The sequence below is a fragment of the Haliotis asinina genome, chromosome 10 (assembly GCF_037392515.1).
Source record: "Haliotis asinina isolate JCU_RB_2024 chromosome 10, JCU_Hal_asi_v2, whole genome shotgun sequence".
Classification (NCBI taxonomy): Eukaryota; Metazoa; Mollusca; class Gastropoda; order Lepetellida; family Haliotidae; genus Haliotis; species Haliotis asinina.
Window position 1 is genome coordinate 3,065,532 of NC_090289.1, and position 15,745 is coordinate 3,081,276.

The following is a 15,745-nucleotide window of genomic DNA, read 5'->3' on the forward strand; positions in this document are numbered from 1 at the left end:
TAGGAATATGCAATATCTTTATGCACATGCATATGTTTGCCTTTTTATCTTCAACTATATTTGCTCCTACTTATTAGCTTCTCTAATATTCAAATGTTCTGTACAACAAACTTGTGTATACAAACATCCAGCGACTCTCGACAGGAAAAGTGATAATGATAATTATGCACTATGACCACAATTGATGCAAGGTGATATTGAAGATAATGTACTATCGCCACAATTGATGCAAGGTGATATTGAAGATAATGTACTATCGCCACAATTGATGCAAAGTGTTAATGATAATGCACTATGGTCAAAACCTTAGGTATTCCCAGGGTAGAATTGATTGCATGAAACCAACACTTGCTGAAAGAAATGACTAAAACAGATCAGCAGTTGAAAAGAAGCAACAGAACCATTTCTACATGCATAAGAAATCTCTGCTAAAGCAGAGTCATATGTTTCAGTTGTGAAGATATCATGATTATAAGCTTGTTCCACCAGTTTTACAGCTGAAGTATGTAGTTGGTAGGATGTCTTTTGGAAATAGTACTTCACTAAGAACTCCAATCACTGGATAGTCTGGCTCTGTGTGGATGATTCTGTCAAATGGTAACATTGCTAGAATGTCGCTGACTACCTACAGTCATGAACAACACCACTGACAGCAGCCATGTTTGCTGCCATGTTTACTGATATCACTCTAGACATCACTTCATGTATCAGGTTTATCAGTTCAGTTAGGACATAACTGCTTTGATTGCATTTCTCGTATGCCTCTGGAACAAAAACTGAACCAAATGGCAAATTTTTTTCAATGATATAATGTTAAATATACTTAAAAAATGGTGACGAAAAAGGTGCATTATTTCAGTGGACATACAATATCTCCAACATTCAAAGTATCTCCAACCGTTACATTTGGTTATGTATTTGCTGAAAATCATCTGGTTTCATGTAGCCCACCACCTTGCCTTGGGATGAGGGGAAAAACGGGACAATGGTTCAAATTAATAAAACCATGTCACTTCTTAAAAGCGAATGATTAAAAAAATTAATAATGGATTCAAAATGGCTTCAAACATATACACTTTCAATGGATCTTTTTAACTGTTTTATTTTATTCATATTTATTAATAAATTACATGTCAATCAATGCAGTGGCAAGGACCTTCAAGCACTTAATGACCATGTAAGTTATGAAGATGATATTTCTGAATTAGTGGAATATACGAATACTGTATGAGTTCGGGAACAGCGAGTCATGCGCTCATCTGTGAATACTGTGAGGCCATTGAATGCAATAACTAGCTAACTAATGGCAGCACAATAATGATTAAATGTAATGTAAAGTAAGTGGAGTCTGTCCTGAATAATCAATGTAACTTTTGGTCAAGTTCACAATTATTACCGTTGTGTCAGAGCATTAATCAAGCCAGTGAGACAGCATTAATGGAGTCCTCAGAGAATACCCTCTAGTATAGTAGTGGTCGCTGTTTGTCCGCAAAGCTGAAGGCAAGATCCAGAAGGCCTCAACTGTTTCCACTCAATAAAACTTGTTAGCTTTACATACACTAAACATGTGTTTCGGAAATAGGGTAACAACTGTTTGGAACCCAGGGTTAATATAGAGGGAATTAACACGACTGAAAGATGATCACAAAAGCTTCATTCAGAAATTCAGAAACAAATTTTTAGAATCAGTTATTTAGTCAGACTAAGTAACTGAACGTCAGTAATGCAATTGTCACGGGTCGAGACAGTATTTCCTTATCTAAAAAAGGCAGCATTACATGTGATTACTTATATGGATAATATTACATACTTAAATAAGGCATAATCCTAATGACTAATCATGGTTTTAGGCATCAGTTTTGAAGATACTCACATATGAGTCACAGCTGATAGGACTAATTCTTCTTTCTTTCGATATATAATATGTAAGCTGGGGACTTTCCATCAACATAACGTGTTATATACTGCATATGACAGTATGTTATATATACTGAGAGCTTCACAACTTACTGGAAATATTATAATAATTTATATTAGGCCTCATACTTAAAAAGCCAGGTATGCAGAAAGTACTGAGTTACACATGCAAGCATCATTAGGTACAGTGAGGCCAGATGACTGGGTCTAGCAACAATAAATGCATAAAATTGAATAATTATGTGAAACATGATTCATCATCTGCAATCTCTTGCACTGCCCTGATCCAGGTAATGGTATAAAACTAAACACACCTACACTCTTTGTTCATTAACCAACATTAATCCTAAAACCACAGGTTATATTCCACATATTCAGCTGGAGTTACTTCAAAGCAGTTTACTTTTACACATATGTGACCAAAACTGATGTCATATGAAATATTCAACTCAGACAGGAGAACAAAAATAATTTGCAAGTTGGAAAACATAAGAAATGTTTTCTTAGTATTTCACTCAACACAAGTTGCATTTCTGTACATGCTAGACTAGAGGCCCAGTGCTTGGTAGACTGTAGACATCCTCTCTGGGAGTGTACCACTGGTATCACAGACTGTACAAGCAAGAGTGGTGCCAGCGCTGACTCTCCCTGTCATCACTCTCAACCCAGTCTCTCAAGTTGAAATCAATGAGTTCAATGATAAGTTATTGAATGATAATTCCTACCTTTTTGTTTGTAGGTCTGACTAAATCCGTATTTGTGTATACTCCTGCTGTGGTATTTCCTTAGCTGGCATCCTGGAACAGCCTGTAACACATAACATACAGGCAGAGTTACTCTCACAGCTGAATGCAATCACTGTGCCATAGCTACTGTATGCATGTGTGGGATACCGTACTGTCTCTGGTGTAGGTGTCTGTGTCAGAGATACTGTATGCATGTGTGGGATACCGTACTGTCTCTGGTATAGGTGTCTCTGTCGTAACTACTGTATGCATGTGTGGGATACCGTACTGTCTCTGGTGTAGGTGTCTCTATCATAGCTACTGTATACATGTGTGGGATACCGTACTGTCTCTGGTGTAGGTGTCTGCGTCATAACTACTGTATGCATGTGTGGGATACCGTACTGTCCCTGGTGTAGGTGTCTCTATCATAGCTACTGTATGCATGTGTGGGATACCATACTGTCTCTGGTGTAAGTGTCTGTGACAAAGCTACTGTATGCATTTGTGGGATACCATACTGTCTCTGGTGTAGGTGTCTGTGTCAGAGCTACTGTATACATGTGTGGGATACCGTACTGTCTCTTGTGAAGGTGCCTGTGTCATAGTTACTGTATGCATGTGTGGGATACCTTACTGTCTCTGGTATAGGTATCTGTGTCATAACTACTGTATACATGTGTGGGATAATGTATTGTCTCTGGTGTAGGTGTCTGTGTCAAAGCTACTGTATGCATGTGTGGGATACTGTACTGTCTCTGGTGTAGGTATCTCTGTCATAGCTACTGTATGCATTTGTGGGATACCATACTGTCTCTGGTGTAGGTGTCTGTGTCAGAGCTACTGTATACATGTGTGGGATACCGTACTGTCTCTTGTGAAGGTGCCTGTGTCATAGTTACTGTATGCATGTGTGGGATACCGTACTGTCTCTGGTATAGGTATCTGTGTCATAACTACTGTATACATGTGTGGGATAATGTATTGTCTCTGGTGTAGGTGTCTGTGTCAAAGCTACTGTATGCATGTGTGGGATACTGTACTGTCTCTGGTGGTAGTTGTCCATGACATAGCTACTATGATACCGTAGCCATGGGATACCGTACTGTCTCTAGTGTGGCCATAGCTCAGATGAGCGAGACATGCACATGCACTCATGCACAGACATACCCACACATACATGATTATTCCCAGTCTCATGCATGGTAAAGCCTAGCGTTTGCACATAAGGATAAAATGAAGTGTAAATAGAAGTGTGAACCAAGCATAGATTTTAATAACTGCACTGTAAATATAAGAAGGGTCATTACAAAGGTTAAAAAAAATCATATGCATTATTGTTTATAGCAATGTCATTCAAAGTACACTCCATATGTTTCTGGTCTCAGCAACAAAAGCAGCAAGGTCTGTAATAAGCAGCCTCACACATGATTAGTGAGGGTCAAGATCCGAGAGGCTGGCCCATGTCCAGGAATATGATCTCAGCCAGCCAGAACTGTACTGACCACATACATCATACTCATATAGACATACACTGATCAGAGTTCTGTATGCTGTCATGCTGAGCGGGTGGGAGGGAAATAGTGGAATTCAAATGAAGGACAGCAGATGGATGATCATGGTCAGTTAATGTCAGTTCATCAAATAAAGATTATTTCTGCCAGTTTCAGCCATGTTATACAAAAGTTATTTTGTGCCCTGATCCTGTTATCTTATGTGCCCTGACCATGACATAACTATATCTCCTGGTTCATCAATGAGTCTAGGGTCACATGTTTGCATTTGGTCAAAAATGCTGATTGATCTTGTACAGTGTTAGGCAGCTAGTATTAGACCCCCATGATGTGTGTTCAGCAAATGGAGAACAAGGGCCGAGAGATTATCACCACAAAACTCAATATATTGTGATGACCAGGACCGCTTCCTTCTGTTTTAACACAGATCGTGGAAAGAAAATGAAAAAGTCACTCTTTAAATTTTCCTTTTCAACCCCTGTAATTGGGAATGAAAAGAAACATACATTTTAAAGAATCTGAAATTGAGATTTTGAATATGTTTAAACTTTAATTTCAATGTAAAGAACATCAACTGAATCCTTCTGAGAAATTTAAATACCCATGCAATTCAAATCTTTGAAACAGAAAGGTTTTGCGCTGTGTGGTTACATAAAATGTGATGTAAAGGACATGGTGGCAGATATTTTTGTCAGCATGCAGGCAAGGCAAGGTTATTTCCCACAAGATCAGTTTTCTGGTTTCAATTTGAAATTTTACATTTGCATAAGCTAATTATGTTTGTCATCTATTACAGAAAAACATTAACCAGCATAGAAACCAATGGGCACAGTTCTGTGTGCTTCTTGCATCACGTTAATAAATGAAAACTGTTGCCCTTTACAAAACAATAACACTTCAACCAGTTGATTTATGTATGTAATTCATCTGCCTTTTTGTTATTGTTTCTAATTCAAAAGAAAGACCAGTTTAGTATTGTCAAAACATTTCTTACATCTGAATATGGGGCAGATGGGTAGCCTAGCGGTTAAAGCATTTATTTGCCAGACTGAAGACCCAGGTTCTATTCCACATGTAGGTACAATGTTGTTCCCCAGGATGACAACGCTGGAGTATTGCTAACAGCAATATGAAACTAAACTTACTACAGCTGAATGTTCAGAGAACAGACAAGTGCATTCATTGTGTTTGGTGAGTGTATAGTAATGACTCTCTGTATTCTAAAACACAACAACCTAATCCAATATGCAACTCTCAATACTTTCAGACACAACTTGCTGTTTCAGTACATAGCTTACTATATTTTGATACATAACTCAACATATGATTCTCCACATTATAAAACGTTTGTTCTCTAAAGAATTATACACCATCCTTAATATTTTCAGCAATAACTCACATTTTCTTCACACCCAAATCTCCATACTCTGATATAATGTGTATGTCATTAATTTGTAATTGTAAAGCAAACTGGATGATGTTTGTTTCATTTTAGTCATTAGAGTCTTTATGTATTATTTGCAGCCAGCAGTGAACAGCAACTCACATCACGATGTAACACAAGTTCTGTTGTTCACACATAAATGTTGCTACATCTACTTGTATCTCAGAATCTGTGCTTATTTTTTCATTTCCTTTTTGAAACATGACTGTAAAATACAGATTTATCTACTAAAGATTTTTCCAGTAAATAGATTGTGAATCCAATAACAAAACTCAATATTACATTCACAATGCTCTGATTCTGAGTATTGTCTGTTATTTAGTTCATGATGTGAATCGAAAATAGGTCATATGACAATCATCTATGACACACTGATTCCAATATTAATTTCAATCCTTTCAATGGTTACAGTATTGTGCATGTAATTCACCTTCATGATTGTCTGGCATAAGCTGGCCTTTTCTCAACATATTTAGCAAGAAATGAAAGATTGAATGATTTACAAAATATTACCCCACTTGCTCCCCAAATATCTTTTTTAAGTGGCATTTTTAAGTGAATATGATGAAGCACAACATTTTTTCAGACCCACAATCGATATATACAATAGACACATCTTTTGCAAAAAGAAGTTGCCTTTATATATAAAGAGTTCCTCTTAAAAAATATTCCTACAATATACATGTCCCTAGCATGGCAAAGACAAACAAGAGTTGAATTTGAAAATATGAAAAATATACAAACACTGTAAAATCTGTTGTTGTATCCAAACTGTTTACAGCAACAGATCATATCTGTGACTTTCAACTATTACTTATTTACAGCCTATATTCATGACTTAAAGGTGTATTAATGATTTACATCTATATTCATGATTTCCTAATATACTGGCATACGTTTTACAGATATTTCCATGACGTTCAGCTACCAGATATATTCATGATGTACATCTGTGTTCATCATTTAAAGGTACCTGATACACTCATGAAATAGTTCACAACTACCAGGTACATTCATGATTTACAACTACCAGGTAAGTTAATAATTTACAACTATCAGGTATATTCACGGTTCACAACTACCAGGTACATTTATGATTTACAACTACCAGGTAAGTTGATAATTTACAACTATCAGGTATATTCATGGTTTACAACTATCAGGTATACTCATGGTTTACAACTACCAGGTAAGTTGATAATTTACAACTATCAGGTATATTCATGATTTACAACTATCAGGTATACTCATGATTTACAACTATCAGGTATACTCATGATTTACAACTACCAGGTAAGTTAATAATTTACAACTATCAGGTATATTCACGGTTCACAACTACCAGGTACATTTATGATTTACAACTACCAGGTAAGTTGATAATTTACAACTATCAGGTATATTCATGGTTTACAACTATCAGGTATACTCATGATTTACAACTATCAGGTATACTCATGATTTACAACTACCAGGCATATTCCCTATTTACAACTACCAGGCATATTCATGATTTACAACTACCAGGTATACTCATGATTTACAACTATCAGGTATATTCACGGTTTACCACTACCAGGTATGTTAACAATTTACAACTACCAGGCATATTCCCTATTTACAACTACCAGGCATATTCATGATTTACAACTACCAGGTATATTCATGATTTACAACAACCAGGTATGTTAATAATTTTCCACTATCAGGTATATTCATGATTTACTGAAGTGTAACTTCAACTCTTTTATCAGTACTAGCACCATGTCGAAATCAGGGAACAGCCTTCCTGCCATCAAGGATGCTCATCACATATGGAGAAAGCTCTCTCACAAAGTATCAATATTTTTGAAGACAGCAAATAATTCTAGAACAGTGGAATCTCATTATATCTGTATGTTCATCAACCAACTGATGATATGTATGACATATGTTAACTGACAGGGGACAGACTTGGACATACTGAAAGGCTGGTGCTCCTGAACACCATGACATGGTTCAGAGCTTACACATAACAAGCTTCCACATGTGGTGTCAGGGTAGGCTTGTGTGAGGGCGGTAGTATAGTTTGAGTGAGTTTAGTTTTATGCCACACTCAGCAATATTCCAGCTGTATGGCAGTGGTTTGTATAAAATCAAGTCTGGTCCAGACAATCCAGTGATCAACAGTGGGCATTATCTACACAAGTGGGAATCCATGATATGTGTCCACCATGTCAGCAAGCCTGACTACCAAATCGCGTTAGAAGCCTCTTACAACAAGCGTTGCTGAAGATCAGCTGTAACACATATTTTCCGGGATCTGTATGGTTTAAGCATTGTTGAAAGGTGTGTCAAACTATATTCACCTCCCTACTCCCCAACATGCTCTACATATACCTGAAGGATAGTACACCAGTCTACAGATAATCTATTGGATATAAAAGTAACTTAAGAGCTCCACTGATGGCTAATGGTTAGCTAGAACATGTGTTCACAAGGAAGTTGAGATACATCTTGCGTGTTTTACCCTAGAATATGTATCATGCATAAGACTCAACTGATTTGGAAAGCATCCAGTAACTTCAAACAATTTTATCAAAATAAATAAATACGAGTAACAGCAAAAACTGCATCAGGAACTGATCTACACTGTGTTTAAGATAATCATGTATTGCCACTGAAAATACATACACAATTCTGAAATGAAATGTATTTTGATTTGACAAGAACATTTGTTTACAGACAAAAAACTGCAACATCAAACAACTTAAAACAGTTCCAGCTACTTTGAAGTGCCTTGCATTTGGTGATGTTAAGAAACACCCATTCAGAGTTCAACGCTCCTGGAAGTCTTTTACTGAAACATGTTGTTGTTCAATATTAGCAAGTCATGACAAGCACGATATTGTATCAAGAAACAGTTGAAAAGCTAAAAACAGTGTATTTACACACAGAGAGGTACAGGAGAATGCTGTAGTGCCAGATGTGCTGTATACACACCTGGTCAGCTGGTCAGGCAAGGCCATGATGTACTGGACACACATACATGTGTTATCATTAGCAACAAATTAACAACATGTGTATCAGCTACTTGTTGTGGAGAAACAAACAGGGAATGCGATATCACCCATATCATCATGTTCCATCTGACTTACCCCAGCTGTCTGATACCTGCTAGCTGGGAGGTACCAGTCTGTACTATACCTGGTTCCACTTCCAAGGCCAAGTTACACTTATTGGAAGTGTGCTGTTAAGGAGCATGTTAGCTCCTGTACATAATCAAGAATTAAGAAAACGGCTCTCTTTATCAAACACTTTTTTCTGACACAATCTGAAAGTCAATAACATAAAATGAAAAACACCTTCAAAAGTTTACGCAACATAATTTTAACTTTAACTACTTAAATACTTACAAAACGGAATCAAAACAAACACATTAAAACAAAAACACCCCAAACAAATTAGTTTTAAATATCTTTGAAATTCCAGATAATCTACATGGTATGATACTAATGCTAGCACTGCTCGTTACATGAGATGACACGCTGAGGCCGCCCTATAACACTAAGAAGAGGATGTTGTGCAACAATCAATAACAGTTCACAAACCACAGTGTAGGAATTAGATTTTAAGGAGTTAAGTCCCATTGTAATGGATGAAGTTGACAGCAGCGGTTGTGAATGTTCTGCGAGGGTGACTAGGACAGGTCACCAGTAGCATGACACAATGTTTCTGGAATGTTTATTACTGAGCTGGTTGTTTGTTGTTTCTAATTGGACACTTATGATAGAGTGAGTGAGAGAGAGAGAGCGAGAGAGGGAGGGAGAGCGAGAGAAAGAGAGAGAGAGAGAGAGAGGTTCTAAGCCACTTTCAGCAATATCACTGTGCAGGACACCAGAAATGGTCTTCATGTATTGTACCCATGTGGAAAATTGAACACTGGCCTTCGACATGAAAGAGTAAAAGCTCTATCTACTGGGCTACTCCAGTGTTGAACTGTGATCACACCCCTTCACGATATCAAAAATAGCTCATCAATAAATCCACTGCTGTGGTAAATAATGTAAACCAGTAAAATTCAGTGCGAATGGCAACTGGCAGTGTTCCTCCTACATATCCATTTTCAGATGCTTGAGACGACATGTCATCAGTCGAGTACTCACAATGTTTGCTGTGTGCAACACACTGCGTTATAGCGCAGGGAAACACAGTCATTCGAGAATGCATGGTGTCAAAAAACACATTTTATTTGATTAAATTCAGTCACACTTTTATGCACTAAAACTGTTGACAGAAACAAGGGAGACACCGTGAGATTACCTCATTGCGTACAACTTCCGCTTACCACATTCGTAATGGTCCGTTTTTTGTGCCTACTGTGATAGCACCAATGGCATCACATTCTTAGTAATAACGAACAGATTACTGACTCATTGAAGTAATTTTTATCAATTAAAAGGCTTACATTTTGTTTTTTACAATCAAAGTTGCAAGTACCGCGGGAAGTCAGGGGTGACTTGTCAGACTGTCTCCTACGTAAAATGTATCCAGACAGGTAACTGCCTGTGTTCATTGTTATGTTAAATGTTTGCTGAAAACATCCATTATATACTAATCCGACAGCAATATATATTATATCTGTTACAGTAACTGCTTAAAATATAAAATATTCTGAATGGTTTATTTTCACTTTCAACAATACGATATATGATTTTACTTGGCCTCTGTTCCATATTTTGTAATAGGTACTATAATGCGGATGTCTAATAACATGGGGGTCATCCCTGAACCCCAAGACCCGTGCTATTGGGCGAGGGATGACTGTATATTGAAAGAAATATATGAGTTATGGTGGAGGATGAGCCTTTAGAATATATAAGTGTATGCAATAAAATAGGCGTAAAATACAGAGAGTATTTAATTTTTTAAAAACTACCAAACTCTTTTGCCTCAAGTATTTTACAGTGAGTTTAGTTTTCTGCTGCACTCAGCAAAATTCCATCTATATGGCAGCAGACTGTAAAATCTGGGCTTGACAATCCAGTGATCAACAGCAATGTTGGTGCACTTTTATGAATTCCTTCATCATCTGACATGTAGTGACATTCAGATAAAGATGTCGCGTGTTGGCACTATGACATCCAGGCAATGATATTGCAGTGTAGAGACATCACAATTCATCACCCTAATTCTAAATAGTAATGTGACACATCATAAAATAAAGACACTATTCCGTCTTGTGTCATAGAAATGACAGGCTTTTTGATAACATGACCCTATGTCTGTGATTCTTGGCTTCACTTCTTCATAATCTTGATCATGTCTTCCACACACTCCTATACACTGAGGTTACAAAATTACATCAAGTCTGTAAGTATTTTATAAGAATCATCATCAAATGTATGTTTGTTTTACCTTGACTGCATTGCATCACATTATCACCACCAGGTTGGAAGTAAGGAGAAGGTCAGGCAGACAAATCCACCACAACTTCCATAAAAGAAAAACACTTTTTTTTGTTGAGAAACAGGATGACAGAACTTTACTGTCTATGGTCCATTTCTGGAGTGCATGGTTGTCACAGGAACGGAAGCCAGGTAAAGAGGTGGAAATCATTTGCAATGTGGAGTGCCCTCTGGTTCCTGAAAGTCTGCAAGTAGCTACCCCCAACTGTATAGTGCAGGATCCTCTGAGAAGTAGATTCAGTCATGACAGCCACGAAAAGTAGGACTCCTTCTGGGAAGAGACATATCAGCACAGTTCAGACCTTCAAGCAATTTGAGACCATAAAATATATACCCATCACAGTCAAAAATATTCTAAATGCTTTCAAACAATGACCTGCAGCACACAGTATATATAAGAATCTTATCAAAGTATTTTCTACAAGACCTTGCCCTTGGGTCTGTTGATCAGGACTTGATACCTCCTGTCTGTCAGCTGATATTGGTCTGCATTGTTTCAGGTCTGATGGTGGTGAGTTCACCAAACATGCCAGATTGCCGGAGTATTAGTGCACCTATCAACTGTCTGCAAGGATTGCATAGCTAAAAGGTCATTCAGCATAAGCGGACTAAACATGCATTTGTAAGATTGCTAACTGAGACTGGGCAGGACTACTTCAGTGACTCTCACAAAACTTTCTGTCAATGATGGTGTGTGTTGTACTCAGCTCTTTTGAGTTGAAATTGTCAGTTTGTTGCTTAACTCTGCTGTCAGTCAGACATCCTGTAGGAAAGCGGCATGTATGTAATTTTGTCTGGATCAGACAAGCCAGTGATTGTGAGAATGGGTAATGCCTCATGCTGTAGTAGGATGACACACAATCAAAATGAGTTTGTAGATAAGAATGAGATAGAGGGAACCAAATTAGTCCTAGGCCAAATGCTAGAAATTCCCTATCATTTAGCAGCAGTAAAAGCCTTATCCAGTAATTAGTATGGCACCAACCACCTTAAAAAAATAATCTTGTTGATATGGAACTAGTCACGGAATATAATAGGTTTACTCCACTGTTGAAACAGTGTCCACATGTTCATTGACCAACTGCATGAGTATCAAACACATGGTCCGATGGACAGTAATAAGCACTGGTGTACAACTTGGTCAAAATATTCAGTGTGGGTGATAAGGCTGGGTGTATCACGTACTGTACTATGTTTGGAATTGGAGTACATTCTGGATGATGACTGCGAGGATATTGAACTTCATGGCAGCCAAACACTCCACAAGGGAAAACAAATTTACAAAATACCTTCCCTGTAAAAGGTAAAAGTTCAAATCTGGGTGGGTGAGTGAGTGAGAGAGAGAGAGACTTAATCCTCCTTAACACAGCATTTTACTCACAACATGTTGGCAGTTGGAAGAAGGACCGATGTAAAACAGATAATGGACATTCAACACACTGGTGAAACAGTGATATTGAGCTGACAGAGCTAAAATCAAATCAATCTGACTGAATCTGGGAATGCTACTCCTTTCAGCAGCAGGATCCCAGAAGTGGCACCAATGAGCTTGTACATGTATGGGTTTAACATAGGCAATGATTTAACAACCAACATCTACAACGTTTCTTCATGCAACCATCAATCAATAAATCTGAGCTGAACACACAAACCTAGTCAGCAATGAAAAAACTTCATTACATGATTTGTGATCATAAACTGATGATTATTCTAAGCACTACTGGAACATGGTGTGGATACCTTGTTGTCTGGACAGTTGAAGCTCAGGGCACTGTGTGACCAGGCCTGCTGTTTGAGAATCTGATAAAGCAATGCATTCTTTGCTGGTTCTACTCCCTTCAGCATCCACAAATACAAATGGTTCTCCTTGACACAGGAGAACTACTTAATTAGGAAGTCTAGACATGCTCCTATTATATTTTATTTACATTTGTAATGTTTTTCTCAAGGAATTCAAGAAATTTGTTAGGGAATCTCCACTTGCCAAATGTTCTACCACTTCCTGTAAACAGAGCAAGCTCAAACCATGAAAATAGATTTATTTTGGTGTAAAATACTGTATAATTACAGAATATTCAGAACTGTTTCATAAAAAAATGTCTTCTTTATATGAAAAATAAGGAAACACATTTTTTTTTCACTTTGAAAAGATTAACGTTCCCTCAGAGATAACGGAACACAAACTAAAGCACAAAATCCTTCAAACATCCATTAAAACAGTAATTATAAATACCACACTTTCAACACTTACACAAAAACAACAATATGAAATCAATTATACTTTTTATATGGAAACAGACAAGGTCATAGTAAATCAAGTGACACACCATAATTTCCTGTCAACATTGAGAAATTTACTGGTGCTATTTCCTGCCCTGCCTCCACACAGAATCCTGCAAAGCTTCATGGTAATAAACATCCCAGCAACTCCCCACCTCAAACCCCTCCCCCTCTCCTTATGATCTCTTTGATAAATTAGAAATATACCACCACTAAAAATGTATCTGTAATATACATGCTGAAGTGTAACAACACGTGTTCATGATTGCAACATGGAAGGCTCTACACGAGTTAAAACAAGATTCAGAAATATGAGGTCACAGCACATGTATTCAAAATCTGCCCCATGATGGGTAACAGAAATCAATAAAAATAGAGATTGTCAATCAAAGAGATTTATTCAGCATGCTGGCAGTCTGTCACAAGGGTAACATTTTGCTGTTTGCTTTTAATGCACGTGTCACAAGAGATGCATTAAAGATAATGATGCATTTGTGTGGTATTCCTGCAACTCTGTACATGGCACTTTCCTCTAGCAGAGCAGCACATGAACAACCGGTGTCATCATTAAAATCAATTCATATCATTTTCATCACAATCATTTTGTCCTAATGGAATTTGTTTGAGCAGGTATTAAGCCTGATGTTCTTTCTGTTGTTGATGTTCCATATTATACAAGCAGAAAACAGAGAATATTGACTGCAGCTGCAGAGTTTAGAATGTAAGAACAGGTACTGCAAACTGTACACCCTACCTTCCCACACTTGGTTCACGTTAATGTACGAGTCCTGAAGTCACTGAAGATGAGCCATCATGGTTTTGTTTCAAGGTGAAGACATAGTTTCATGTATGGTATTTTGTGAAAAGATATGAATTATTTGACCCATGTTGGCCATCTTCATCTTGGCTGTGTTATCTTGCTAATCTGAGGCAAACTAGACATACAAGTCCATACTAGTCCATACAAGTAATCATGAGGATTCACTCTGACTGATTGCTTCAGTCGAAAATCATTGGTAACACTACGACTTTATCAAGATTCTAAAATATTGTATATTCTTTATTTCAGGGGTACTTTAACAATCCATCTTCAAACACTACATTCAGTTCAGTCCCATGACTTCCTGCTGAAGCCCATTCCACCCTCCTGATCGTGTTTTCTCAGAAAACCACTCCAACTAACCCACCACATGTAGTTTTATCTGTATTAACAGGAATTAGTAAATGTAATTATGGCCACTTTTATGATACCTGCTGCAATCACAGGGCTGAACACCTGAACAGGTTAAGAAATAAAATGATTCAGCCTTGAGGGACTTGGTGTAGTTTAGGGACGGTTCTGATCAGACATGAATGAGTCTGTGAGTAAGGTTTAATCCCGCGTTACTTCAGCAATATCACTGCTTGGGGACACAAATAATGGGATATTGTACCCATGTGGGAATCAAACCCCAGACAAACCCCTTTCTATGATCACAAGAAATCTCTGTCTGAGTCCATGGTGTGGATTGGACTGCTGTATGGGTTACCAGTTCCCCTCCGACACAGCTCATGTGTCTTACTGTAGTATTGCTGTCATATTAGTGTCACCTGTAAATAATGAAGTCTGGATCATCAATCCATTCAGCTGATTTGACTATCCAGTCTGTGGAAACAAGGGTACCAGTGGGCCTGTTGTAGAGGTTGGAGTAGACTAAGGCTTAGTCTCTGAACAGATATAATGTTGATGGTAACAAACTAACCCATATCAACTGAGAAGGAGCTCCAGGGAGACAAAGCCTGAGCCTGAGGAAATCTACACATGGTTTTTAGATGATTCTACATTGTCTGACCCAGTAAGTCTCTTCCACACACCACATGTGATTAAAAACCCAAACAAACTTGGGAATATTACAGAACTAAACTTGTCCAGAAAATACAACATGGGATTGCACGAGTCTGTGGACTTTCCCACAGGGCTTGTTGTTATCAGGAGTGAGTGAGTTAGTGAGTGAGTTTAGTTTTACGCCGCACTCAGCAATATTACAGCTATATGGCGGCGGTCTGTAAATAATCGAGTCTGGACCAGACAATCCAGTGATCAACAACATGAGCATCGATCTGCGCAATTGGGAACCGATGACATGTGTCAACCAAGTCAGCGAGCCTGACTACCCGATCCCATTAGTCGCCTCTCACAACAAGCTGAGTCGCCTTTTATGGCAAGCATGGGTTGCTGAAGGCCTATTCTACCCCGGGACCTTCACGGGTCGTTGTTATCAGGAATCCATACAGGTTAAAACATAGGAGCCTGAGTTCCAACTGTTTTTCTCATGTCGATATGTTTGATCAATGCATTATCTTGCAGCTGTTCTAACAATAAAATGGAATCCACGTCATCTGCAATCTCACTTGTGTTTATTGTTTACTACCCAGCAA

General features: G+C 37.9%; 1 protein-coding gene across 3 annotated transcripts in view; it reads right to left on the reverse strand.

Moving 5' to 3' along the window:
- The window catches only part of LOC137298313 (thrombospondin type-1 domain-containing protein 7A-like), a 320,745-nt gene that overhangs the window by 211,674 nt on the left and 93,326 nt on the right, over window positions 1-15,745 (reverse strand). For all 3 annotated transcript variants that reach the window (XM_067830517.1, XM_067830516.1, XM_067830515.1), the window contains exon 3: window positions 2,643-2,724. The gene's annotated coding sequence lies outside the window, so the exon portion shown is untranslated. The remainder of the gene's footprint in view (window positions 1-2,642; window positions 2,725-15,745) is intronic.